Source organism: Peromyscus californicus, unplaced genomic scaffold (assembly GCF_007827085.1).
Source record: "Peromyscus californicus insignis strain IS unplaced genomic scaffold, ASM782708v3 Scaffold_11__1_contigs__length_118956290, whole genome shotgun sequence".
Lineage (NCBI taxonomy): Eukaryota > Metazoa > Chordata > Mammalia > Rodentia > Cricetidae > Peromyscus > Peromyscus californicus.
In genome coordinates this window covers 1,023,547-1,036,319 of record NW_026294402.1, presented here as the reverse complement: position 1 = coordinate 1,036,319, position 12,773 = coordinate 1,023,547, and the positions used below count along the sequence as shown (strand labels likewise).

General features: G+C 34.8%; 1 protein-coding gene across 2 annotated transcripts in view; it reads right to left on the bottom strand.

Moving 5' to 3' along the window:
- Positions 1–12,773, bottom strand: part of Gucy1a2 (guanylate cyclase 1 soluble subunit alpha 2) — a 479,074-nt gene that overhangs the window by 32,979 nt on the left and 433,322 nt on the right. For both annotated transcript variants that reach the window (XR_008221288.1, XR_008221289.1), the window contains exon 9: positions 10,146–10,224. The gene's annotated coding sequence lies outside the window, so the exon portion shown is untranslated. The remainder of the gene's footprint in view (positions 1–10,145; positions 10,225–12,773) is intronic.

Genomic DNA, 12,773 nt, shown 5'->3' with positions numbered 1-12,773 from the left:
TGTATTTATTATGGATTTCTGTAATTCTGTTACTTTTCCAAACTCCAGAGCAGAGAATTAGTAGAAGTACTTCAAGGAACTCTGACTGCCATGACTCTACTTCCAAAAACAATTACCAAAGAAAGTCTTATTTTTTGTGGATCACTGGAGTTTAAATTTGTTGCCATATTGTAGAAGGATGACTGAATATCAAACACCAACATATGTTCCTGTTTAAGCACCCCATGTGGAGAAAAACATCTGACTTCACTGCTATTTTTGATTATCTATTTCTCTGCTGAAACCAGATACTGTTCATTCCTCTGAAAGCTAATGTTGTTTAAAAGAGGTTCTGTTATCACTTGTGGATGAGATAATTAGGACTTAACATTTTATTCAGCCATAAAAATGCATCTTTATAAACTCTGCTTTCCCCAGACAAAGGAATTCCCTAAGATCATTTTGCAATGAAGCAACTATGTCTTATCTTTCATTGTGGACAGCCATGCTATCTGTGAGAGTGCTATTATAACTATGTCCCCAGAATGTCAATCTTTTTGGAATATAGGTCTGTGTGCTTTAGTTGTGATGGTACTGAAGTCATGAGTTTGGAGAAAGAAGACTGTAGTGTGGTAGTTCCATTCTAACCACACGTATCAAGGCTACGTAAGTACCAACATGGCTCTCCACTATTGATTTTAATATTGACCACTTGTTTGAAGTCTTGCTTGATAAGTTTCTCCTCTATAAAGTTACTTTCACAGTCCTTTCTATTCTGTACTCTTTGACAGGAAGTTATAATGCATTTTACATTCTCATTGCTGTGAAAAAATATCCTGACAAAAGTAAGTAAGGACTTATTTTAGCTCATAGTTCCAGAGTGATACAGTCCATCATGGAGGGAAGACAGGGTAACAAGTGATGAAGGTGTAGTGGCATGATGTTAGCTTGTCAGAAAGCGGAAAATGAACAGAAATGGGGCTCTGTTATGAAGCCTCCAAGCCCACAAGGCCCACCACCAATAACCCATTTCCTCCAATGAGTCTCCACTTCTTAAAAGATCCATAGCTTCCCCAAACATCATCACTCTCAGGGACAAATTGTTCAAACATAGGAGTTTACCAGGAGATATTTCACATTCAGACTATGTGTGGCACACATTTCAAAAATGAAGAATCTTTAAAAGAATGGGATGGTTACATGAGCATTTTTGAATTCTCCAGACATTTGCTCCCCCCATCTATTATATACTTAGTCATATGCTTATAACATTGTGGGTATTTGGATATTTACCTTGAACCTTGGATTATAATCCAAAGTTAATGTATCTCTTTTAGTGCTCAAATTCTTCTACCTTGGGCCATTATAAGTTCTCACAGTTGGTTTCTGTATGGATTTTGTGCACATCTTTGTAGATATTTTTCTTTTTTTTTAAAAAAAATCTCTTTACTATCTGGCTATAAATATGCTTGTGGCATATCTTGCATATTCCTGGCCCTCATCCTAGAAACAGCTACCTTCCTAGGAAGTCATTGCTCTCCTTGGTAAAGAATGATATTAAGCACCAAGGTATGGACATTGTCCTGGAGACTTTTGATCAATGGTCCAGAGCTCTTTCTTTATGAATGAGCCTTCTTTTCATTCTGTATACTCATTTCCCCTGTTCAAATGACTATTTTATATTTCTTTTCTCCTTAAATGCTATCAACCCAACTAGCTCTATTGTATTTATATCTTCTTGAGGATCTTGTTTTGTATCTCATAATCTATTGAAAGGATAGATGTAAAATAGCTCCAATTTTCTTCATTATCCAAGCTAATAGTCTATCTACATTTACATAGATAATGTCTTCAATCTAGCATGTGGACTTCTTTTGTTAGTTATAAGTTTCATGTGGAAAGAGCAGGTTTGGGAAAATCTGTGGGTAGGTTGAGCCTAAAGTTTGTAAATGGCTTGAGTGGAATGAAGTCAGGTGGACAGAAAGCCCTGGCTGATATACAGGATATACTTCCTGGTCCAAGCCTGGAGTGTGGGGGTAGATCTGGCTGGGTGGTAAGCTTGGATTTTGTATGGGCATGGCCTGTGGGTGGGTGGATAGGCTCAGAGGCAGAAGCCTAGAGGTCAGTTGTGGCACAGTCAGAGGTGGCCAGACTAGGCCAAGGCACTGGATGTGGGATTCAGACTATATATGGTAGTTGAGGAGGGTACATGGATGGAAAAGTTCAGGTGGACTTACTTAGCTAGACATTAAAAAGGATGTAGGAGATAGAGCTGGATGGAGAGTTAGATGGATTACAGAGGAGACTTTTAGTTAATGGTAGGTAGGGCAGATTAGAGATTATTTGCAGTATGGGTAGGGTGATCAGACTAGACCAGAACACTGGATATGGGACCTGAGCTATATCTGGTGGGTTGGGGAGAAGGTGTAAATGGGGAGAGTCAGTGAGATTCACCAAGCTAGTCCCTGGAGAAAGATTTGGAAGATCTGGCTGGGTAAAGAAGTTGGATGATTCAAAATTATTGATGATTATATCTACAAAGTCTATTTTTCCAAATTAAGTAGTATTTCCAAATTTCATAGATGGTCACTTGATATCTTCTAGTAGTTATTATTCAGTCAATTATTGTAGGAATATGAATCAGGCCATTATTTGACTATGAGAAAATGTGAAGTTATTGACAGATGGTTTTAAGACTCCTAACTGACTGAAGAACAAAAAGTCAATTTTGGAAAATAATGAGCACAAAGGAGTAGATGTCCCTAGGGTAATTGGTAGGTACATCCTGCCCCTAGGTAACGTTATTATCTACAAACTATACCGGGGATTTGATGTTGAATTCTGTAATCATGTTTCCAAGACCCAGACAGGGGAAGTTAGTTAGTTGGTTAAGAGTAGGTCAAATATCAAGACTGATTCTCAAGGGCAAAGAGATCTGGATTGATTGTCACAATAGAATATCCTCCAATGACAGAAGTAATTTAGGTGTTCAACTGAATGGAAAGGAAGAGGGAAAGACAGAAAACGTTCTTTTGATGAATAACAGTATTCTTCCCCTCATAAAAAAGAATTGCTAAGTGTAGGATGAGCATAGGACCAAATTCCAGACCTGCTCTACTCCATAGCCTACATTTCTTCAATCAATGAAGCAGTTTTCTTCTATTAAAAAGTTCTCTTAATTAATTTTTTAAAAAACATGAATAGTGAAGTAATTAATTATATTTTTTCTTCTCATTCAGTTCAAGCTAGTTGCTTGGGTTTTTTAACATTTGCAGAATAACTACGAAAACCTCTAAGAACTACTCAGACTGAGAATTAGACTTCCCTCACATGAAGCATTAGAAAACATTCAGACTTCAACCCCTAAATAAGTAATAAGCAAAACCTTTTAAAACTGTACTCTGGGCCGGGCGGTGGTGGCGCACGCCTTTAATCCCAGCACTCGGGAGGCAGAGCCAGGTGGAGCTCTGTGAGTTCGAGGCCAGCCTGGGCTACCAAGTGAGTTCCAGGAAAGGCGCAAAGCTACGCAGAGAAACCCTGTCTCGAAAAACCAAAAAAAAAAAAAAAACTGTACTCTGAAAATTACTTTTCTTTCAATAATGATGCCATTATTCAAAGTAATTTCAGAACTCTTATTTTTATGACTACCACTAAAGTTCCCATAGTGTTGGTTTGTGTCCTAAAATACAACCATACATGTTAAAATTATATTGTAAGGTCTACTGACATTTTGATTTTAAATGTCATTCTGGAAAAAAATAATAATATTTTCAAGAAATAATTTTTGGTATAAAATTTAATCTGATAACAACTGGTCAAAAATGCTTGTTGCTACAGAAACCATTAAACACAGATTTCAAGTCCTACAAAAAGTCAAAAAGGGGGGGGCATAACCAGTATTACTGAAAATACAACTTATCAGCTTTGAAAGAAAAGAAAATATATATTTTATAATTGTAGGAACTAAGAGAATTTATGTGCTTTATGATCACAGAGCTAATAAATGTAATTTTAATCCTGGAATAGCACAAAAACCATGCAAATCTTAAACCTAACAAAAACAGTGGAGATACCTTTCAGTTCTCTCTTGGGGGGCGGAATGGTGTGTAAAACCTCACAAGGGGGAAAACTCATGGTTCCTTTGTTTTCCACATTTGTCACCTGCACTTAATGTAGAATCGAGAAAATCTCCCAGAAAATGTTAGTAAAGAACATGCTAAGCTCAGCATAGATAACACCTTCATTGCTGGCTATGCAGAAGCTAAGAGGGGCTACCAGGTCCAAACAACTGCTTAGTGAAAGGAGCATCAAGTTGTATAAATTCACTTTTTATATAACAAAGTATTTTAGAAATTCTAATTTATATATTTTAAAAGTATTTTATCTTTTATACAGCATAAGAAAGGAAAAATCAATCTCTCCCCTTTGTAGTAAATCATTATATCATGACTTTTCAAACTGAATTAAATATATGTTCTCAGAATGTAGTTATAAATATTAAAGTCCGTATTATTTGGGAGACCATTAAGCCTTTACTTAAACATATATGTGTTTAGTTTTTGGCTGCTGGATTCTCATTCTTTATACACAGCACTTTATTCAATATTCCTCAGCAGAGTGCTACCGCAAGACTTAGAATGTTGATGGCGTTTGAATTTTGAATACATATGTTTATGTCTATCTTACCCATGTTTATGAGTAGCTTTAGGATACAAGTCATATATTTATACAATGATATTTGGAAACAATACATTTTCATAAAGTAGAATGTTTGAATGAATAGATGAAAGAAAAAATTGAGTAAAACTCTCACTGATTTAGGCTAGATTGTTATTTAAAATATACTGACTTACGATGTCATTCTTCATTATTAAATTCTAAATTTTATTAATTTTTCTGATTGGTTTATGTTGGTTATTTTACCCCTGTTGTTGATAAAACAGCAAGAAAAGTAATCAAATAATAAAGAAAACATAGTCTAAAACTTGAATAAGAAAGGCTAGCCCTAAAATCATCACTGTCAGGTTTTCAAATCCTCCAAGAGTCAGTCCATTTGCTTCTTGGGTTCAGAGGGGTTTTATCTCTGTGCTGGGGAGCTCAGGGTTCAGGCAATCACTCAAAGACAAACATATGAATATTCTCTAGCAGAACCCATTCCTCGATTCTTTGAAATTTCTCCCATTGTAACATAAATTTATTAATATATACAAAGTTGTGGATCAATGGTAAGGAAAATATACTGCAAAAGGAAATATTTTCTTTTTTTTCCTGAAAGTTGAAAACCATTTGTGAAAATTTTCATCTGAATTTTTAGAGGAATGTGTTGAGTGAAAGTCTTCCAGCAATGTTTGTGGGGATAATGAAGTTCAGTTATTTATGTTTCTAAGAAGATTGGACCTCTGGCCTTTCTGTGAACTGAAAATATCTTTGTAAATATTTTTAGGAACTATAAAAGTCACAGAAAAGGGAAATGGAGATACACAGTTTTTCCTAATTGAAAAGAAGCCTGTGAGTTTCCTATTATTCATTCAGGGAAATATCAAACATATATGTTTATAAGAAAATGATTAAGTTAATTAGTAGATAATCAAAACATAGCATATGTTATTTTTAACGATTTGAAGTAAGCAGAAATGAATTCACTTTTCCTTGCAGGAGAGATAAAATACAGCACATTTTCCTGAAGTTAATGGTAGAATTCTCCTTTTAAACTGCAAGTTTCATTTCTATACAAACTATAGCTGGTCTGTTTGTAGGTCTGTTGCTTCTATCCAGTTTTCTTCTTAGCTACACTCACACTGTCAAGTGCAGACACAACCAGACAGGGAGGCTGTCCTTTCTCCTCAACAGACATTTCTGCTAAAATTTTAGGAAAATGGGGGAAAGATTGTCTTTGCTCCTAGTAAATACAGCAGATGACGCACGATATTTCAGTCAATGAGATGGCCAATGTTTTATATTCTCATCTGCTCATCTACCCTATTGTTGCTCTCTTAAGTATGTGCAAGAAAACTGTAATTGTAGCACCATGGTAAAGTCACTGCAGGATACATTTATCAGAACACATTTCCACCTTGAAATGATGCATACTTGCACTCTGTTTCAAATTTAAGTGAATAAATAGACACAATAAACCTTGAACATGTGTGCCAAGAAATAAGGCCATGAAAAGGAAATGAGACAGTGTCAAAAATGTCATATGAGCCAGTATAAATAGTTTGTCAGTGTCCACATATATCACCATTTGAGAAAGAAAAGACTATGATGAATTAATGCACAGAATTTAATATACAGAAGCTATGCATTTATCATAATCTTTTGAAAGAGGGAAACCAATCAAAACTCAGTGGATAGTGGATAATACTAACTGTTGCCTAGGTACCAATTAAACATTTTAAAGAGAGACCACTGAAGGCAAATAATTTTTAACTTGATATTATATATAGAAAACTGTAATTTAGAATTTTAGACTATTTAGAATTTAGAATAAAACTGTATTTTGGAATACCTCAAAAGTCCTATGGCTATAAAAAAGAGTAACTAGAATTATTCTAGTTATTGAATAATGATATTTGACAATTCACAAATTAAACCCTCTGGAATAGATAATAAGTGGGAATTGACACTTGGAAGGTATGTTGTTAACCTCCAGAGCTCCATGTGGAATGTTTCCAAGACGTCACATGGCCTGTCCTGGGCATCCTACACTGTAAGGCTCTTTATATCATTAACAAAATAATAAAACAGTTTTTTTGCTGAACTTTGAGGGAATTCGTTTTCATGAACTGCTTATCCTTTCATTCTTTAGCCTAAGTCTGAGCTAGACCTGACCTGAGTGTACATCTCTTAGCATTTCATTTCAGGCAGATAAATTTCATGAGATTCAAAATAGATGAATTCTTAGTATGGTCTAAACTGAAAGAATTGAAGACTACAGATTTGAATACATACACTTAATTTATAACTTCAGATTTCATACTTTTAATTTTAATTTAACTTTACTACTCTCAAATAAGATAGTGATTTATTTTATTATTGAATATAATTTTTAAGTCATGTATAATCTCCTTGTTGAGACTGATTGATCAATTTTACTCTGTCCAGTGGCATTAAGTTTTCATGTTTACTTGAGTTTGTTGGTTGCTGAGTTAATGTGTTAACTTCTTTGAATACTTTCCCAAAGATGGACTGATTTTAGATATGGGTTCTGATTGCTTTAGCTAATTGATTATTATCAATCTACTGTCACATAAAACTGTTGTTTTCCATCAAGTACACTGGTATCTCCAAGTATGCAGAGCAATTGCCATCATCTTTGCCCACTTTACTTCTGATCTTGCACAGATAGGAACACAGGCTACATTCAAGCAATAGGATTTATGTTTCCTAGCATTTGGTGGTGTATTTATTTGCAAAGATTGATAGTGTATTTATTTGCAAAGAACAAACATCTCTCACTAGGTTAAGGGAAGGGCAATTTATTCTACAAACATCAACAGTCTATAAACTAGACATGAATAGATACCAAGGTAGGCCTTGGGCAGGTAATTTGATTAATCTTTCTGTCCCCATCTTGTTTTGTTCTGGACACATTCTATATTATTCAGCATTTTCAAAAATTCTGATTCTTTAGATTTCCAGCTATGCCTGCTAGGGCCTTTCCAGTCTGCATTCTTGCTCCTGGAATCCTAAGTGACTTTTGTCTTCTTGTTTAATAAATATTTTCAAGGTGATGATTCTTGAACAGAAAATGGCTGGCTTTGTTTCTCCTCATATCCAGCTACTGGTTTTAAGTCATATAATAAAGGTTGACTTTAAATTTTCTTGTACTTGGCCCAAATATGCATTTTTTCCTGTTAGTTTATGATTAAGAGGAAAGGATATTTTGCTACAGATTTTAGTCACTGGGTACTCAGTACTACCTAAAGATTCTCAGTTTTAAAGAGGAAGTAGAAGAGAAGAGCCCCAGTATGTAACACAAATCTTAAAAGGTCTTATAATAAAAAACCCAGAGCCAGATTTTGGGGTGAAACCTCAAAGATCAGAGAAGCAGAACAGCCAGCCACTAGCTTACCTCTATGAAATCCTCAACCTCAAGAGAGAGAGTTCCTGTTTCCTCATGCCTTATATACCTTGGTAGCTGGTAAATTTCTCTGGTCCCACCAAGCCCTTCAGTCCCATGGTCCGCTTATAAAACAATCACTCAGGAGCTTATATTAATTATAACTGTTGGCCATTAGCTCAGACTTATTATTGACTAGCTCTTACACTTAAATTAACCCATAATTCTTATCTATATTTAGCCACATAACTTGGTACCTTTTCTCAGTGCTGCCTTGTCATCTTGCCTCCTCTGTGTCTGGCTGGCAACTCATGACTCAGCCTCCCTTTTCCTAGAATTCTCCTCATCTGCTTGCCCACCTATACTTCCTGCCTGGCTATGGGCCAATCAGCATTTTATTTATCAACTAATCAGAGCAAAACATATTTGTAGCATACAGAGCGACATCCTACAGCATACCTTTCTGTGTCCTGCCATATTACTTCCTGGGATTAAAGGCATGTGTTACTACTGCCTGGTTCTGTTTCATTCATTTAGCTCAGTTTGGCCTTGAACTCACAGAGATCCAGACAGATCTCTGCCTCCCTAGTGACAGGATTAAAGGTGTGTGCCACCACTGCCTGACATCTATGTCTTTTTTAGTGGCTGGCTCTGTCCTCTGATTCCCACGAAAGCTTTATTGGGGTACACAATATATCACCATATTTCCCCTTTTTTGTCTAAAATAGTAAGAGAAGGTTATAACTAAGATAAGAAAAACTATATACAATGAGTACAATAAGTATATGCAATATATACAGATAATAAATACATCAACAATGTCTAGTCCATTTGTATTTGACAAATTCGGAAAAAATACTCTATTATCTATCCTATCTTTGTGAATCCAAAGGACTGTATCTAATTCACCTGTTATCTTAATTTGCATTATCAACCCAAAACAATCTTTTGATGTCTTTCAAACTTACACACTTTACACCTCTTTAGTAAGTTTCTTTTCTCAATTTGTTAACAAATAAAACTATAACTAACTATTCTTTGACTCCCTCAGAGACCCAAGAAAGAACTAATATTAACTGAGTAAGCAGGAACTGCAAAGGAGCCACTTCCAAAAAATGTGAGAAATGATAGAAACAGCTGGCTTCCTGGACAGTCACCCAAGGTTCCTCTGCAACATTGGGGCATCCACCTTCAACCTGACAGACTTTTCTGTGAAGCAGGATTTTCTGAAGGGCTGCCCTACATTATCTTGGCAAGGTGCAGCAGTCCTTTCTTTTGTGTCCTGCTTGTCCACTTTGGACAGTATACTGTCAACAGTCAATGAAAGGACACTTTCTTGCCCAGTGACTAAATTTTGCCACAAAGAAAGTAAACTCCATATGGAGTTTCTTTAGTGCCCATCATCTTCTCTGAAGTAGATTGGTGCTGCCAGGAGCAGACATGTCTGATAGTCATAAAAAAAGAAAAAAAACTATGTAATTAAAATATCTTAAATTCCATATTCTATAGATCTCTGAAGGGTTTGAAGATGACATGTCTATCTAAAATATATTTCTGTTTAATCTTGAAAACATACCTAATATGACTAAAAGATGGACTGTAATGACTAAATGCTTTCATTTCTTTATATGCTAATTAGTTGGTAATAATAACTTTCAAGAACTAGCAATTTGCATTGCATTGTTAAATGAACTATATAAGTACAATACCTTGAACAAGATTAGAAATATATGTACAGTATTTTCTAACAAAATTAATCTCAAATTTGTATCAATATACATAATTTTTATACAATATACAAAAATCCAATCCAATGTAAAATATTTAAAACTATTAGTTTCTTTCTAAAAGTAGATTCAATAATCTACCTTTTTATCATATCATATCCATATTCTCTCTTTTTTCTTTTCAGTGTAGAATCAATAATCTACCTTTTATCTTATATCTATATCCTATTTTTTCTTTTACTTTTTTTTCAAACAAGAACCCTGAATCTAATCTTTGATTAGCATTTTTCCTGACCACTAATGGTAACAATTTGTAACCAATCATCCTAAACAATGACAATTATCCATAACCCATTGAATGACCAAAAATCACTCACCTCACTCCTTGGGAATGTGGGTGTCATGTTCTTAAAATTACTTCCTGCTGTCTATGAGTGAAAGGATCTTTAGGGAATCCTGAAAAGAAAATTTTTGGGTTAATTGTGAAGTCCTGGGAGAGTTAGCTGTACCATTTGTCCAGTCTCTGCATAATGGGAAAGTGTAGAGCTTGTCTCATGTCCTTGTTTGAGTACTCTGTGAGGCTGTATCATCTCAGCTAGCCATCTCAAATTTGTCCTGAGCACTTTAGTCCAAAGCTGATCTTTGGGTGGTATGTGTCATCTTAGTGGTAGTATCATCATCTTGATGGAATTGTTGTTGTGGGGCCCCATCATCTTTTTGGAGACTTCACAGTCACTATTAGGCATGGTCGTGGTTCCCTCTAGAAAACTGATAGAGACTCAAACTCAAAATCATGTACAGGAAGCTAGATGAAGCCTTTTTTTCTAGAATTAGTTAGTACTCTATATGACCATTAACATCATAACAAAAGTTTAATATATATGTCATATAAATTTTGATATAAAATTCATATCTTAAAATTTTAAAGAGTCAAAATAAAACCAAAGAATTATGAGATTAGTGGCAATAGAACAGTGCCTTAATTTTGGTTTTTCTTCTGTACCGTATCAGGTGGCTCTTCTGATATGATACATAGATTTTGCATTTTCTTTTAACAAGCATGCTTGGTTTTAGAGACAGAGAGAGCCATGTTCCAGCTCAAAGCCAGCTTTAATTTTTAGTTAAAATGGGACTAAACAAAGACCACTTGTGTTATGTGTCTGTAGAGAACAGTAGAAACAAACATTTAGGAAGACTTCTGAAATTTTATCCTGTTAGATATGTAATATACTCATAGGCCAATTTTCTCTTTTTCTTGGGATATTTTTTCTGGATGACTTGTCCTTTTTCTTCAAGTGTGTCATTTGTCCAGTGTTCTTCAGATTCCTTAGCCTTCATTCTGAAAGATAAAAACAAAAACCCTCCCCCAACCCTAACTTTGGGGAAATTCCCTTTTGGCAAGTTATATCTGATCAAATGAAAAGCATTTGTTAGTGGTATAAGTTAGTTTAAATTTAGTGGTCATGCTGGTTGGTGAACTATCACCTCTTCTAATTAAGAGGTCTCTCTTGTTCAAATTGAACCTTTATCAATTTTGATGATATCCATAGCTTCTGTTCTTCTGTAGAAACAAAAGCAAAACCTCATCCCCAACATAATACATATCGTGGTTTCCACTCTAACATCAGTGCATCTTTAAAGTATATAGGCTGATTTAATTCTGTATTTTTTTTCTGTTATCCAATGTCTCTTCACAGCTGTTGTTCCTTTCTCATTAGCACTGAGAAAATTCAAAGTTAATAGAGCATTATATATATTCTATTTCTGGGGGGTTTGTTACCCCTTTCTGTTTATTTAGCATATCCTTTAGAGTTTGATTAGATCTTTCTATGATTGCTTGGCCTGTAGGATTGTGTGGTATACTTATAATATGCTTTATATTGTAATAAGCAAAAAACTGTTTCATTTTACCAGAGACATACTTTGGAGCATTGTTAGTTTTACTTTGTACAGGTATACCCAAGATGGCCAAAACTTCTAGCAAATGTGTGATTACAGAAACAGCCTTCTCAGAACTCAGAACAGTTGCCCATTGAAATCTTGAATAGGTATCAATGGTGTGGTGTACCTATTTCAATTTTCCAAATTCTACAAAATGACAGATATTCATCTGTCAGATTTCATTCCTCTGAGTACTTTTTGGGTTACATCCTAATGGTAGTGGATGTATATATATACATATACATATATACACACATATATATACACACATATATATATTCCTGATTATTTCTCATAACAGAATAAATAACAAAGTTAATTCTGACTCATCAGGGAAAAATTCAGTGGTTTCAACATGTTAGTACCCTCTTCGTTCATACTGAGAGTTAGTAACTATGTTGAGAGTTTCTGAAAAATCCATTAATATCATCAGAATGGCATACAATTCCAATTTTTGGACAGAATGATAAAGACTTTGAAATACTTTACCTAAATTTTCTGATTTGTAATCTGCCTTTTTTTGTTTGTTTTCATCTTTATAAAACGTAGGGGCTCCGGCTATTGGTGTTTCCTATACAATGCAAAGCAGGATCCAGTTAGCTCTCTTTATATGTTTAATTCTTTGGTTTTTTGAGATATATGTTGGTAATCTCTACCAAAAAATTACTGCAAGCTCCTTGCCAAGGTTCACTTTCTGCCCATAATTGGGCAATTTCATCCTTAGTTAATGGTACTACAATTTCTGCTGGATCTATTCCTGCTAATTGACATAGTCTCAATTTTCCTTCTAAAATCAACTCAGAGATCTTTTCCACAAAGGCTTTTAATTTTTTACTTTGTTTCTTTGGTAAAAATATCCATTCCAATATAATATCTTCTCTCTGTGTTAAAATTCCTATAGGAGAATGCCTAGAGGGTAAAATAACCAAAGTGCAATCAAGCTTTGGATCTGCACCATCTACATGTGTATCCTGTATTTTCTTTTCCACCAAAGCTAATTCTTTCTCAGGTTCAGCTGATATTTCTCTTGGACTATTTAAGTCCTTGTCATCCTCTAAGATTTT